The sequence below is a fragment of the Equus caballus genome, chromosome 30 (genome assembly GCF_041296265.1).
Source record: "Equus caballus isolate H_3958 breed thoroughbred chromosome 30, TB-T2T, whole genome shotgun sequence".
Taxonomy (NCBI): Eukaryota; Metazoa; Chordata; class Mammalia; order Perissodactyla; family Equidae; genus Equus; species Equus caballus.
In genome coordinates, this window is record NC_091713.1 from 22,196,354 (window position 1) to 22,211,692 (window position 15,339).

Below are 15,339 nucleotides of genomic sequence, written 5' to 3' on the forward strand. Positions count from 1 at the left end.
AATTAGCAGAGTTCTGGTGAGAATTGTAATCAGGATAAGTACCTAGATATTCTAGAAAGTGTTCCTAGAAAGGAAACTAGGACAAGAAATGTCCAATGACTAGGCTGAAGGATTCAGATTAGCAGCTGAGTTATATTTGGTTTGAGTCACCAGCCTCTCCCACAGGTAGCTGTTTATTAAAAATGAAGAAATGAAAGAGGAAAGCCAGAGGGGAGAAAAGCTAGATAATATGAGAGTATTTCTACACAAAGAATAGGATTATTGTATTTGGATGGGGTTATGGATGCCATCTTTAAGAAACTGGACATCATCATGGAGCTTAAAGAAAGTGATGAATATGAATTCATAGGAAAAGAGTAGAAGGCCATGTCAGGTTGGAGAGTAAATGAGCAAAGTTTCAAGGGCAAAAATTAAAGAATCGCAAGGAGCTGGTTGTAAGATCAACTTGCTGGAGTGAAGAAATCACCAGAGGCTCCAGGAGACATTAACTATTGTGAAATGACGAATACTGGGCTGAGGCACCCAGAGTGACCCGCTGGAGCTTCTGATATGGAGGCTGGTATGTTCAAAACTGAGAGGGAAAGTAAGGCAGAATATAATTAATTCCAGGCTCATGAGGGTCAGCTGCCATTGTTTGAAGGAAGGGAAGTTTGTGTGTCAGGAAAATGAGATGGCTTGTTCCATCTCTGACTTCTAGATGAATGGCGGCATACGTCCTGATAGAGATCAGGGCCTTAGTGGCATCCTCTTTACACAAAGGACGGCTCCCTTATCTGAGCTCCATCCACACGACCACACTGTCTGTCCTGCCAGATGGAGTACATTTTTCACATAATGCACTTGGCAGTAAAAGAAAACCTATTTTGAGCTGACTGTTCATTTTTCATGATGTGCATTACAAAAGCACTGGTATAGCCCAATTTATTTATAAGTGGACTTAAAACACTTTAAAATACAATGAAGCCATTCGACTAAATGCTGACTCCTGGGAGTTGGGTTCCGGTATGGGAGAATGAGATTCAGTCTCTCTATACCCATCCTAAAAATGTATAAAACAGGCAGGGTTCAGGTTGAAGTAGAACAGACTTAGTGGGGTCCTAACCCGTGGAATGGAAAGACCACACAACAGAAGGATTGGAACTTATTAGCGGGGATGGATGAACCACTCTGTGGTTTAGGCTGAAACACCCGGGATTGCTTTTCAAATGTTTTAAATTTGATAATATATATACATATATAGACGCACACACATATGTTAAAAAAGCAAATGCGTTTGCCAAAATCTTTCCCCTGTCTCCATTCTTCAACTCATATGGATTTTAAATGTTTGTAATCCATACGTCTCTGATGTGTTCACACAAGGCCCTTTGAGGACTGGTTTGTAAAAGATTGCCCTCTGAGGAAATTTCTAGACAAACTCTTTCTCCAAAAGTTGCCACATTTTGCTCAAGCTTGTGTCCTAACTCTTTGCCCCACATTTCTCTGAGTAATGTGGAGTAAACAAAAGAAAGGGTGGATTTGAAGCTAAACCTTAATTCACTCCTAATTCTCTACTTTAAGCTGTGTGACTTTGGACAAGCACATAACCGCTTTCATTTTTTTTTTTTTTTTTTCTCATTCAGAAAAGCTGGGGCGAGGCATGAGGAATCAAAGGCTTTCTCATCTAGTGGTCCTTCTAGTTCTGAGTCCAGGATGCTGTTGGACTTCAGTGACTTTCAGGTTCGCTGACTGGTTATCTTACTCCTAAACCGAAGCTTCCTTTTTATGAATGCTAGAAATTACTGAAGGAACCAAAATAAATAAAGAGCTTAGGTTCTAGTTAAGGGCAGTACTTAACTCTGGTTAATGGGGCAACTTATCTCTGGTTAATGAGAGGGACAATAAAGGCAAAGAAGGTCAACCAGTGGGCAATGAAAGCACTGGTGACTTAATCCTCTAACTCCTCGCTTCCCGTCTCAGCCTGTTTCATATTGAAAATACCGAGGAAGAAATACCAGAGAAAGGAGGTGCGAAATAAAAGGAACCCAGTGCTGGATGAAATCCTTTGCAGAGCAGGAGGTTCACACCAGAAATATAGAATTAAGGATTCCCGCTGTTCTGTAGGCCGTCAAGTCAAGAGAGAGCCAGTGCAACTCAGGAGTTCAGAGTTTGGTCTGTGATCTCAGACAGGTTTGGCTTCAAATCCATTTACTTCTCTCCCCACTGTCTAGAAAAACTTCAAATTTTAGCTCAGGATGCTTTGAGAACCAGAAGATGGAAACTAAAACATGGAGGCCAGTTGCAGTTCTGGAGATTAGTCTAACGCCTCCCCTAGCAGAAGCAATGGATGCTATCCGAACTTCCTCAAGCTCCAGGACTGTGGCTGATCGCAATAGGTGTTCCCCCATGCCGCCACGTAGGCCTAGAAAAACCAGGTGTAAAGCACATTTAGGGCAGACTTGAAGTTACCAAAAGCAATAGGGAAGAAAGGAGAAATGCAAAAGGGGGAACAGGTGATGCTCCCATTTCTCTTTGGTGGCATGAAAAGCAGTGGTTAAGGTCTGATGTAATCAACATGAAACACAAGTCCTTGCTGGTACCAGTAGCTGACCCTCCTTTTATGCTCTCCTCTCCAATCACTCACCAGTCACCAGCAGCAGGCGAGGTTGGGGAATCAGAAGAGAGAAAGGAGAGACTATATAACCAAGACCTGGAGTGGATGCTTTTCCGCTGGGCTTTGTAAAGGCCAGGAGCTACAGCAATTGTTTCATCCGCCTTTTGTGGATTTAACTGACAGTAAAATGTTAAGAAAGCACATATAAGGGCCTAGAAAAGTGGTTTGAATCTGTGCCTGATGTTGGCTTCTGTGCATTCCTCTAGGAAGCCTTAGGAAAGAGGGATGAGGCTGGGTAGTGGCAAGAAGGAAAGTTTTGGGAGGTCCTAAGCCCCCTCCCTGTTGAAGCCAAAGAAGTTCTGCTTTTATCAGTGTTAGGTGTTCTCCCCAAACTGTATTTGAAGGAAAGATGAAGCTAATAATAATCGTAATGTTTTAAGAAAACGCTTTAGGACTTGTGTCAGCTGATAGTCCTAAAGCAGTGGTTTCCTTGGCAGGGGCATGTGAGAAGAATGCAGCTGAACGGGGGGTGGCTGCTGCAAAAAGGCCACAGCAAGCCTGGAGCAGCTGCAGGAGGCAGCTCCGAGCACAGTGCACAGGCCAGCCAAGCCCGAGAGGCAGAGTTACAGACACAACTACAGTGGAAAGATTTCTGTCTGTCTGCGAAGGATTGAGGGGGAGCCTCCCAGAGGGCAGGGGAAAGAACTCAATTACTCACCACCCTCTGCTCCTATGACTGATTTCTGCCTTCATTTCTGATATTTAATTGATTATAAACTAACCAGAAATCCCAAAGGGGCCCTCAGCCTCTGCTGAGGTAGCCGTTTCGCTGGGGCACAGTCAGAATCTGAGGATTTTGTGGCTGAAATGTATAGCGAATGACCCGGGTCTGGCCGGCTTGGTGACGCACAACAGCATACATTGGATGACTCATAGGAGTCAGGGACAGAAAAGACCTATTAGGTCATTTTTTCCATCTTCCAGCCATTGCAGGTTTACTCTCTGCCAAGGTGGGATTATATTCAAATATTCGGTCCAGTCTAGTTTGAACCGATTCAAGTAATAGGGCTCCCACAACCTCCCCTGGGATCTTAATTCCACAGGATCATTGATCTCAATCTTCGGAAAATGTGCCTGATGTTCGCTTTAAATTTTCCTTTGCTCAATTTCATCCCATTAATCCTACTTATTATCCCTCAGGCCACCCTAAATAATATCCCTTCTTCTTTTATGTTGACATTCCTCCAATACTGGTAGGGAGGAGATGGGGGAATACAAAAATGTCTTCTTGGCTTGGCTTACGGGCCTAAGTATAAAATGAAGAATAGAAATGCTCTGAATAATAGCTTAAGATGTTGGGGAGACTGCGTGTATCAGATGAGAAAAGGTTTTCCAGATTTCCCAAGAATAGTTCAGACAATCAATGGCAGGTGTTTCTGAGTTTAACTTTACATTCTAAATATTCTGAGTCAGAGAGTAGCAAAGATGAAATGTCACATAATCCGCCATATTGCCACCTCACATGGATAATGGGCTATGTCCTCATAGCCTTTGGGGGAGATAATTCTATATAATCCTCTGATTATTTTTCCCCAGAGGGCAGGGATCACTTCAAATTGCCAAAAACCACATTAGTTAAACTCTCAGTGAGTAATGTCCCTTCCCAGGGCACAGGACAGAGCAGACCTGAGAGCCGGTGAAGTCAGCCACTAGCAGAGAGTGAGGCCCTGGGGCGGGAGCCAGGGTAGGATATCCTGCCTGCTCCTCAAAGTGTTTTTCAGGTACTAGGGTGCTTACCAAAAATACCAATTATTGGGGTCCATCCCAGACCAGCTGTGATTCAGAATCTGTGGCCAAAACCTAGAAACCTACATTTTTAACAAGCTCCATAGCATTTGAAAAGCCCAGACCATGGGGTAACCCTACTCTAATACCATTTGAGAACATCTTGGACTAAACTGGCAAAGGTGGGCTAGAGTCCAAAGAGAAAGAGTTTGACTGGTGATGGGATAGAAATTAGAGTCAGAAGAAGGCTCAAGACTGAGAACAGAGAAGGGAGGGTGAGCAGTTATTGTTAGAAGCAAAGAGGCCATGCCCATGGCCTGCCTTTATTAGAAGCATAGTGTATGGATGAGGCTTTAGATTAACTAGATAAAAGGCCTGGCTGGACGCTGGTCTATTTGACCAAGGGTTGAGCTAAACTTGCCAGCTTTTTGACTTGTTCTTTGAATGTTGTGCAAATTAATAGTATAAGGGAAACCCAATGGTGAAGAGAAAGAAGGAGAAAAATACTGGATTTCAAATTTATAAACGTACATACACACAAAAGTAATTTCAAGGAGTCTCAAGACTGACTTTGGCCTTCAGTTATGACAGTTTGCAGCACACCAATGTTTTGGCCCAGAAGAACTAGAAAAGCCAGATAAAATAGAAAAAAAATTTTTTTTTTGCTTGAGGTCATTGGTGGGTTGCAAAGCCAAGCAAGATTTGGGAGTTAAGATTCTGGAGTCAAAGGAATCTGAGACAGATCAGCTGATATTCTTTAAGGAGTTTTGCTGTACGGAGCATCTTTCAGTAGAGAACAAGAGGCTGTGAATTCAGGCAAAGGACTGCTGTTAGGTGACAGGGGAGCCCACAGTCTTGAGCAATATCGTGGAGCCAGAGAGATAAGCAAGGAAGCCAGGAATTGAGAGGCCAGGATGCAATGAGAAGGGAGACACAGGGAAAGGAGACACAGGGAAAGGACACTCAGTGTTTTTTGCCTTCAAGACATTTGTTGAATTTTTGTGCTGCTTTAGCCTGTAGACTAAGTAGCTAAAAAACAGAGATAATAAAAGCAGACTTTTCTAGGGTTACACGAGACAAACATTGTACTCTAGGATTTACCAAGAAAGAGCAGGCTTAGCAAACACCCCAGGTTTCAGTTGGGACCCCCGGAGGGCTATACTCTAGAAGCAGCGATAAACTACAAATAGAACTTTACAAAAACTGCAGCCCAGGCACAAATCAGCTCACTCCATGATGGATTAAGGTGATCTGCTGTATTCAAGCTGCACACAACTGATCAAAAGTAACAGGCATATGGAACCAGATAAAGAGGAAAACATAAAATAAAAACAAGCATACATATAACCCAATTTTGGAGTTATCAAATATAGGTCAGACTGAGAATTTCATATGAGAACTGGAATCTAGATTTTTTTTAAGATATCAAATGCAAATCCAACATGGGAAAATGAAAGAAATGAGATTTAGAACTCAATATATGGGTTTAAAAGCAGATTTGACATAGCAGAAAAGATGGTAAATGACTAGAAGGTAGATCAGTAGAAAATAAAATATCCAGGTAGAAGCAGGAAAACCAAAAGGTAGAAAATACAGGAAAAAAAAATGGAACACAGTAAATAGACCTAAAAAATACAATTTGAATCCCAGAAGGTAAGAAGCGAGTGTGTACATAAGAAGCCATATTAAAGGGAGTCATACAACCTCCAAAACTAAGGAGAGATATCAAGTAACAGAATGAGGAAGTGCTACGAACACCATGCTAGATAAACAAAAATAAAACCACATCTACATACAACATAATAAAACTGCTGAGAATGAATAAAGAAGAGCAAAATCTGTTTTTCAAAAGCAGTGGGAGGCATGATTACCAACAAAGGAACAGCAATAAGACTGACAGATGAGTTTATACATTGATTCTATATGTACGTCAGATCTCGCAATAGATCATCACTGTGTATAGTTAATACTGATTTAGATTTACTCATCGCTTAACTCTGTCTTTGCCCCTTCATTGTTTCCTGCATTTCCAAGTATCCATCTTGAATCACTTTCTTCTACATTAAGATGTCCCTTTAGTTTTTCTTGGAGGATGGGTCTGCTAGCAACTGTCTCTATTTTTGTGTTTCTGGAAATGTATTTATTTTACCTTTGTTTTTGAAGAATAATTTCATATGGTAAAGAATATCATTCTATGGTCAGCTGGTTTCCGTTATTTCTGTATTTCTGTTAAGAAATCATCTGTCAATCATATATATACATGTGTGCGTGTGTGTGTGTGTGTGTGCGTGTGTGTGTGACTATATGTTTACAATGGTCATATTTGAAATAGCAAGACACAGAAGGATGAATGAATGGATGGAAAAGATAACATGCAAACAGTAAATCAAAAAAGGTTGGAGGGCCTAAATTAATAGAAGATTTTGACATCAAGATATAAAGTATTAAGAAAGATAAAAGAAAAATTTTATATTGAAATTCAGAAGAAAGATGTGACAAACTTGGCAACTTAAGATAAAATTTATCACATAAATAACAAACCTGTATACAAATGTGTGTATGTGTGTCTGTATGTGTGTGTACTGGCAGCAAACAATTGGAAAATAAAATTAAAAAGCTATACCATTTCCAACAATACCAAAAAACATAATACACTTAGACATAACTTTAACAAAAAACATGAAAGATCTCCTTACTGAAAACCATGCTGAACATGCTGATAGAAATATTAAAGAACTAAATAAATGGAGAGATATACCATGCTCTCCATAGATTGAAACACTGAGTATTGAGATGGTATCAATTCTCCCCAAATTGATTTACAGATTTAATGCAATCCTGTCAAAGTTTTATTTTATTTTACTTACTTATTTATTTATTTATTTATTTATTTATTTATTTATTTATTTGAGGAAGATTGGCCCTGACCCAACATCTGCTGCAAATCCTCCTCCTTTTGCTGAAGAAGACTGGCCCTGAGCTAACATCCATGCCCATCTTCCTCTGCTTTACATGTGGGATGCCTATCACAGCATGGCTTCCCAACCGGTGCCATTTCTGCACTCGGGATCCGAACGAGTGAACCCTGGGCCACCGAAGCAGAACATGTGAACTTAACCACTGCACCACTAGGCCGGCCCCAACTTTTTTTTTTTTTAAAGATTGGCATGTGAGCTAACAACTGTTGCCGATCTTCTTTTTTTGCTTTTTCTTCCCAAATCCCCCAAGTACATAGTTGTATATTTTAGTTACGGGTCCTTCTAGTTGTGGCCTGTGGGATGCCACCTCAACATGGCCTGATGAGCGGTGTCATGTCCGTGTCCAGGATCCAAACTGGCAAAACCCTGGGCCGCCGCAGCAGAGCATGCGAACTTAACCACTCAGCCATGGGGCATGCCCCCTAAAATTTTACTGTTTTGTTTTGTAGAAATTGACAAGTTTTTGCTAAAACTTATATACAAAAGGATTTGCATAGCCAAAGCAATATTAAAAAAGATGAACAAATTTTAAGTATTCACACTACCTGATTTCAAGACTAACTGTAAAGTTATAGCATACAAGACCATGTGGTCTTAGCAAAGGCATAGATATATACATCGGGGGCACATAGTGGAGCTTGCAGAAATATACCTATATGTATATGGTCAACTGATTTTCAACAAAGGTGCTAAGGTAATTCAATGGGAAAAGATAGTGGAATAACTGGATATCCATAGACAAAAACATCTTACTTCTTACCAGGCTTGAAATTAACTCAAAGTGGATCATACACTTAAAATAAAAAACCTATGGAATGCTAGAAAAACACATAGGATAAAATCTTTGCAATCTTAGGGTAGACAAAGATTTCTTAAGACACAGAAAAGCACTAACTATAAAAGGAAAAAAATTGACTATAAAGCTACAACAAGGTACTACTACATACCCACTATAAGAAGTAACATCTGAAAGACTGAAAATATCAAATTAAGGCAAAGATGCAAAGCAACTGGAACTCTCGTATCTTTCTGGGGGCTATATAAAACGGTGCAACCACTTTAAAAACAATTTGACAGTTTCTTATAAAGTTAAACATACACCCATAAATGACTGATCAGTTCTGCTTCTAGAAATTTACCTGAGAGAAATGAAACATATGTCCACATGAATATGTACTTACATACATGACTGTTCACATCCCAAATTTATTTATATTACTTAAAAACTGGAAACAAACATCCAAAAAGCAAGTGGATACCACAAATTGTGGTATATTCATACAATGAAATACTACCTGACAATAAAAAGGAATGAATTATTATTATTTTTTTTTTTTTTGAGGAAGATTAGCCCTGAGCTAACTACTGCCAGTCCTCCTCTTTTTTGCTGAGGAAACCTGGCCCTGAGCTAACATCGTGCCCATCTTCCTCTACTTTTATATGTGGGACGCCTACCACGGCGTGGTGTGCCAAGTGGTGCCATGTCCGCACCTGAGATCTAAACCGGCGAACCCCAGGCCGCTGAGAAGCGGAACGTGCAAACTTAACCACTGTGCCACTGGGCCGGCCCGGAATGAATTGTTGATACATACCACCACATTGTGTGACAACGGAAGACACAATAGAGTACCATTTATATGAAATTCTAGAAGAGGAAAATCTAATCTTAAATTGGAATCTAAATAGAATCAGTAGTTGCCTGGGGCCAGGATTGTCAGTGTTAACTGAGAAGGGAAGAGAGAAAATCTTTTGAAGAAATGGAAATGCTCTATATCCGGATTGGGTTGCTGGTTACACTAGTGCGTAAATGTCAAAATTCATCAGACTATTAACTTTAAAAGGTGCATTTTACTCTACATAAATTATACCTGAGTAAAGTTGATTAAAAATAAAAAAATATTGTACTTCAGATTTTTTTCCCTAATTCAAACTGGTCTTCTCAAATCGGGGAAATGTCTTTTTTTTTCATTCTCCTTTAGTCTACTGAGTACCAAGACCTTATTAATAATTCTACCAATATTTACTCAGCACCTAAGTCCCAGGTGCTACTCTAGGCTCTGAAGCAATTTACCGAACAAAACATACAAAACTCTCTACCTGGTGGACCTACAATTGATTACCAGGAACAAGAAGTTCCCTGCAGATTATTCCATCCTGGAAAATAGCATGACTTTTCATTACAAGCTTATGATTTCATTTTTGTAGGTGTCTTTATGTGGCTACACTTTATGAAGCTCCCTGTGTTAAAGGTATAGATTTATCATAATAAGATGCTAATTATGAACAACTATTCTTGAAGCTCAAACTGAGTTAATGCCTCAATTTTCCCAATGTGACTGAGCCAGACAGACTTAAAATGGAAGCGATTTTAATTGGTTCTGCCACCTTTCTCTGTGGTCTTGTACAAACCCCACAGCCTCTTGGAGGACCTCATTCCAGGAGACTAGCTAGGTACTTGGGGAGATGACATAATAAATTGCCCTCTCTCCAAGTAGGGCATCACACCAGGTGAGGAAGGTCCTTCTGGTCTTTCTGATGACCTCTGCATCCTTGAGGTCCACAATTTGTGTAGCACAGGTTTTGTTTGCTAATCCCAGTCAAAACTCTGGTGTTTCTGATGCTGAAGGGACCCTCTTTCAGTTCTCACTGACACCCTTGTTCCCAGTGCCTGATTGCAACTCCCCTTTGCTTTTCAGCTTGGGTGGTCCACCCCTTGCCTTCTGCCCACAGAGTCACCTCCCACCTGCCCTCTATCCCCTGTGGAGAACACACACTTTAGTTAATACTCTCAGCCATTTTCTGTGCCCCTTGTTGGAAACTTCTGGTTCTCTTTTAATCCTTGCCCAGGCCCTGGGGACCCCGGGGTGGCTCTATGTCAGGCCCAACCACTAGGCATTTCTCTCAGAAATTTCTCTTCCCCGAGCCATACCAGCTCTGGGCATCTCTCAGAGGTATACATTGTTTTGTTGGGTTTTTTTAAAGATTTTATTTTCCCTTTTTCTCCCAAAGCCCCCTGGTACACAGCTGTGTGATTTCAGCTGTGGGCCCTTCTAGTTGTGGCATGTGGGATGCGGCCTCAGCATGGCGTGACAAGCGGTGCCATGTCCACGCCCAGGATTCGAACTGGCGAAACCCTGGTCCGCTGCAGTGAAGCCTGCGAACTTAACCACTCGGCCACAGGGCCGACCCCGAGGTATACAACTTTTTAGGCTGAACTAAAATGGCTCCTGTGAACCTTCAGAGCCTTTCCAACCCAAGGTTAGATTGTGAGACAGGATAAAAATAGAGAAATGAATACTTACGGGAAATAAACTAAATATCCAAGAAGGGAAAAAAAAATACCAAGAGGTATTGTTGAATTTTTGTCCTCTTTTCCCTCATTTCCCATGCCTTACACACACACAAAAAGATAGAGAGCAGAGCTGAATATCTGAACATTAACACAGCATATTGAATAGAACAAAAGAATCACTCTAAACAACCGTTTGGTAATGCAAGTTTGTCAGACTCAGTATTTATTTTGAGGCAGTATTATGTTCCAGGAATTTCACGAGGTGCTTTCCCACACATCATCTCTTAACAATCCATTGAGGTAGGAATGGCCTTCTTCCTCCTAGTAAGGATAAGGAAACTGAGACTCATAGAGATTAGAGGATTTACCCAGAGCCACCAAATTCAATAAATGATAAAATCAGGCCTGAAAGTCTATCCTTCTTTCTGACTCTCAGGAATAATTGCCTCAACCTTCTCTTTTGTCATTCTTCAAGATAAGATGTTTACAATCTTTTAGGGGACAAAGACATTTTATAATTAATAGTGTATTATTTTTTAGCTTCTGCTGACAGAATACCAAAACAATGAGTGTTTGCTGAAGAGGAAATGCCAAATTAAGCAAACTGAGGAGGCAGAGCTCTTGGTGGGGGGGGGGGGTGGGGGGCGCTTATTTATCACATAAATGGAGCTATCAATCCTTGTGAGTATCCACTCAAACTTCTCTTTGCTTCAAATTCTCGGCTCGAGCCCCACCATCTGATGGACAAGAGTTAGGAACCTCCTTGAATACTCATCTGTGCCCCCAAAGGGCTGACACCTCACTCTGGTGACAGTGGTGGGGCGTCCCCAGTATATCCAGGCAGGAGGGATGTGCAGGTTCTGGGTGCTGTTAAACTTTTAGTCCTTGCTTCCAATGAAGGTGGGGAGTGGTAGGTGCTTAGATTGACTTCCCTGACTTGGATTGACTTTCCCCAGCAAGGGAAAGTTGGTACCTGCTTGCAGAAGCCCCCTCCCACCTGAGAAGGCTCTCGTCAACATAGAGAGGGCCTGATCCTAGGGAGGCAGTGCCTGACCAAATCAGAGATTTCATCATGTTTTTCTTTCTCTGGGAAAACAAGCCTTTTATCATATATGTCGTTGTTTTATTTGTCTTTCAGACATTTGAATTCAGTCACGTAGGAACAACTTGCTTAAAGGACTTTATGGCTGACTCCATAAAGAATGTTCACTAGCAATTGAGCCATCACAGATGTGCTGATGAAGACTTTTCTGGAAACCAGATTTGGAGAAATCTGAACCGTGGCAGTTAAGCATTAAAGGAGCATATTATTAAGGGAACCAGTGGTTACTCTACTAACAAAATAAAATCTCTTTCTTCAGATAAAGAAAGTTATATTTCACCCAATTCATCTTATCTGTAAATATGAATTTCTTTTATATCTCAGATCATCTTAAGGTGAGGATTTCACAGATGATGGTCTGGTACCAAAGAGAAAGCTATTCCAAAGTTCTTCTGGGAAGTCTTCGTCATGGCCCATTATGAAGAAGTAGTGTGGAGGATTTTGACTTGGCTAACAACACAGAGATAGAAAACATGCCCAAGACTGGTGCTGAACATTCATTCACGTGGGAAAGGAGAAGGTACAAGTGTTGAATACACATAGTAAGGCCTGCCAACATTTTCACTTCCAAGTTTCTGAAAGAATAGGATTTCATCCTGGACTGGGTAAAGAGGAAAAGGCCAAGCCAAATTTTTTCTCTGATGTCAATGTGTGGCTTCCAGGAATTCCAACAGGAGCTGCCCTTGTGACTCCAAGGTCAAAATCCACAACTCAGGGGATTTCTGTTCCAGTGAAGCCAGCTGAGTGTAGGTGTTTTCTAAGGGAGTAAGTTCACTTTCCAGAAGTTGTAGGAGTTTTGGAAGTAAAGACTCCCACAGACAATACTAGGGACATTGGGACGCTCAAGAAGACAGTCAAGCTTCTCGATTTCAGGCTTCATCCAATTATATCATTTGAAATAGATTCAAGAGATTTTATATTTCGCTTCCACCTCTTTCTACTTAAACATCCAAAGACGCCAGAAGGTTCAAGAATTTCATCTAGGAATAAAGATTCTTTAGTCTCTCTCTTCTCTGGACTACAACCTGAAAGACAATTCCTTGTTCCATGCCCCAACTGCCTACTCCTTACATCTCCCTGCAGGTTGTTGATTTCATCCTGGTTGGGTAAACAAATATGGCGCTTAATTACATTGGTCCATTCAGTTTGACATCATCCTTTGCAAATGGCTTGCATTAAGATCCAAATCAGCCATCTGGAATCTGGAACATGCTCTCTCCTATAGGGTTGCTCTTTCAATGCCAGATCTGGTCTGAACTTGAGAAACAATATCAACTGTATGAGTGATATTTTAGCCCAGAGTTTCCTCTTCTCTGGAAAATTCAGAGAATTGGAGGCACCATTCCCCCTTGACCCAATGCAGGAAATTGTGACTGTCAGTGATAGAGTGAACTCACAGACAATGTCTGAACTGGGATTAACACACACTAATGCACAGTGGGCAAGTATGGTCCAAATTCAATAGCTGCAATTTATGAAAAGAAAGGGCCGTGGGGGAAGGGAACGACTGAGGAGTCTAGGCATCTGAGTGATGTTTGAACTTTTCCCTTTAACAAGGATCTGTTTTTCTAAAAACCCAACTCTCTCAAATTAGTTGGGTCATTGTTCCTTGGGAGTTTTATTTCTCTATGGGGAGGATTTCCAACACACAGCATTACTTCTTTTCATCCTTAATTGTGATGTCTCCTGCTAATTGAAAGCTAGGCCTTGTGGTTTCCAGAACACTAATTTGTGATGGTAAAACCTTTACCTATCATAAATTATTTCATTGTTCAACAAGGATGTAAAATAATTAATTGGCTATTTGGCAGATAAGTTCAGCATTTGCAGGATCTGTTTTATAAGAAATTTTATTGATGAAAATGTGTCTAAAGCTTTAGCAATGCACTTGGCTTTAGCATTTGGCAGCAAGGAGACAAAATCTTAAAGCCAAAAACCTCCCTAGGGCATGAGGCAAAGTACAACTTCGCATCTATGTTCCTGCTGTAGGTCATTGGGGGTCTCCTTTTACAGACGATTGGCAAAAGGTTTCAGTGGCTGTTTTATGATCCGTTTTGATTTTGTATGTGAGCAAATCTCACATTTCGGCCATGAGACATACCCATGTTTTACCACATTGCCCTTAAACGATTTTTCAAGAAGTTGCATTAACTCTTAAAATTGACAAGAATAAATAGAGGCACCATAAATTTTTAAAGTTGAAGTCATAGGCATCACATGCTAACTTACTTATTGTTAAACTGTTGGGAATGGGGGTGTTTGGGGGGTGTTTTTTAGACACAGAAAAAATAAATACTCTAATTCATCATCAGCAAATATACTTGGCTGTCCTGAGGCTCTGACTTTTAGGAAATTAAACTGGGTCTATATGACACCAATCCAACCAGCTCAGTTCAACAAATGTCTCAAAAGAAAATCCTTGGAACTGATTCTGAAGTGGTAAATGGACAAAGAAAACCAACCTGATATTTAAGGTGACGCTAGATGAATGGCCACTGACTGGCTTCTTTGTTTGTAAGCCTTTCCATATTGTGTACAAAATCAGCTCATGGCAACACCATGAAAGTGCTAGTTTGCTCAATTTGTGCTTCCAATAAGCACTTCTTTCTGCTTCAAACACAACATCAAGAGTGGCAAAAGAGATGTAGGCAGTGCTCGCTCCTTGAATGTGTGTCATTTGCTATAACAAAGTGTGTATAATAAACACTTCCAGATTAAAATGTCTATTTCCACATTCAAATGTATTCTTCAAAATTAGCCTGACTAGGGGGCGGGAAGGATGCTGCCAGGAAAGAGCAGCATATTCAAAACTGCAAACAAGGAGGTCACACATTTGTGTGAATAATTTCCATCATATTGTCACTAAGATCAGAAGAACAGCTAAGAAAAATTGACTATCAGGCACAGTGCTGACATCTCTTTCTTGCTAACACAACAGAGTTCTGAACACGTTTCCATATAATTTCTCCTTTTCAAGAATTCATGACTTGGCTTCACAGAGTTATCTTGAGACCAAAGCAATCTATTTTGAAATTTTGAGAAAGAATGACTGTTTAAAAAATCTCAGGACAGCAAGAAATCAATAAGGAAAAGTACTGCTGTTTCTGTTCTTTTTCACGATACACTCTTTACATACTCATATGACATCTTAAATCTTGCTGAAGGCTCCTTGGTTTCTCACTACTCAAATATTTTACTCCTTCAACTCATCTCATACCCATGAGGTGCTCATGGGTCCTAGTGTCTTATGCCTGTAACCTATAGCATTATTTGTATACTCTTTTCTCTCTTTATTGGGAATTTTATAAGCTGAAGATAATTCTCCCTAAGGGATGAATCAGATATACTATGTTTTTAGGTTGATGCTGTAAAACAGTCAGATAGTGGCGCAAGGGGTGGGGGAATCTATCAAATATGAGTGACTTCTCAGCTCCATGCCAGTGATTCTAATGTATGTAACTAAATCTAAACATTATATGAATGAATAAAGAAATTGATTTTAAGGTAGAATTTTGGTGACAAAGGCAAAAGTCCTTTTTTTTGCCAAACGGAAATAGACAATTTAAAAAAAGAAAAAAAGAAAGCTTTT

At 40.4% G+C, this 15,339-nt stretch overlaps 1 long non-coding RNA gene across 1 annotated transcript in view; it reads left to right on the plus strand.

Moving 5' to 3' along the window:
- Positions 1-14,474, plus strand: part of LOC138921483 (uncharacterized) — a 32,935-nt gene extending 18,461 nt beyond the window's left edge. Inside the window, exon 3 of the long non-coding RNA XR_011434104.1 lies at positions 11,787-14,474. This is a non-coding gene — a long non-coding RNA (uncharacterized lncRNA). The remainder of the gene's footprint in view (positions 1-11,786) is intronic.
- Positions 14,475-15,339: the final 865 nt, after the last annotated feature.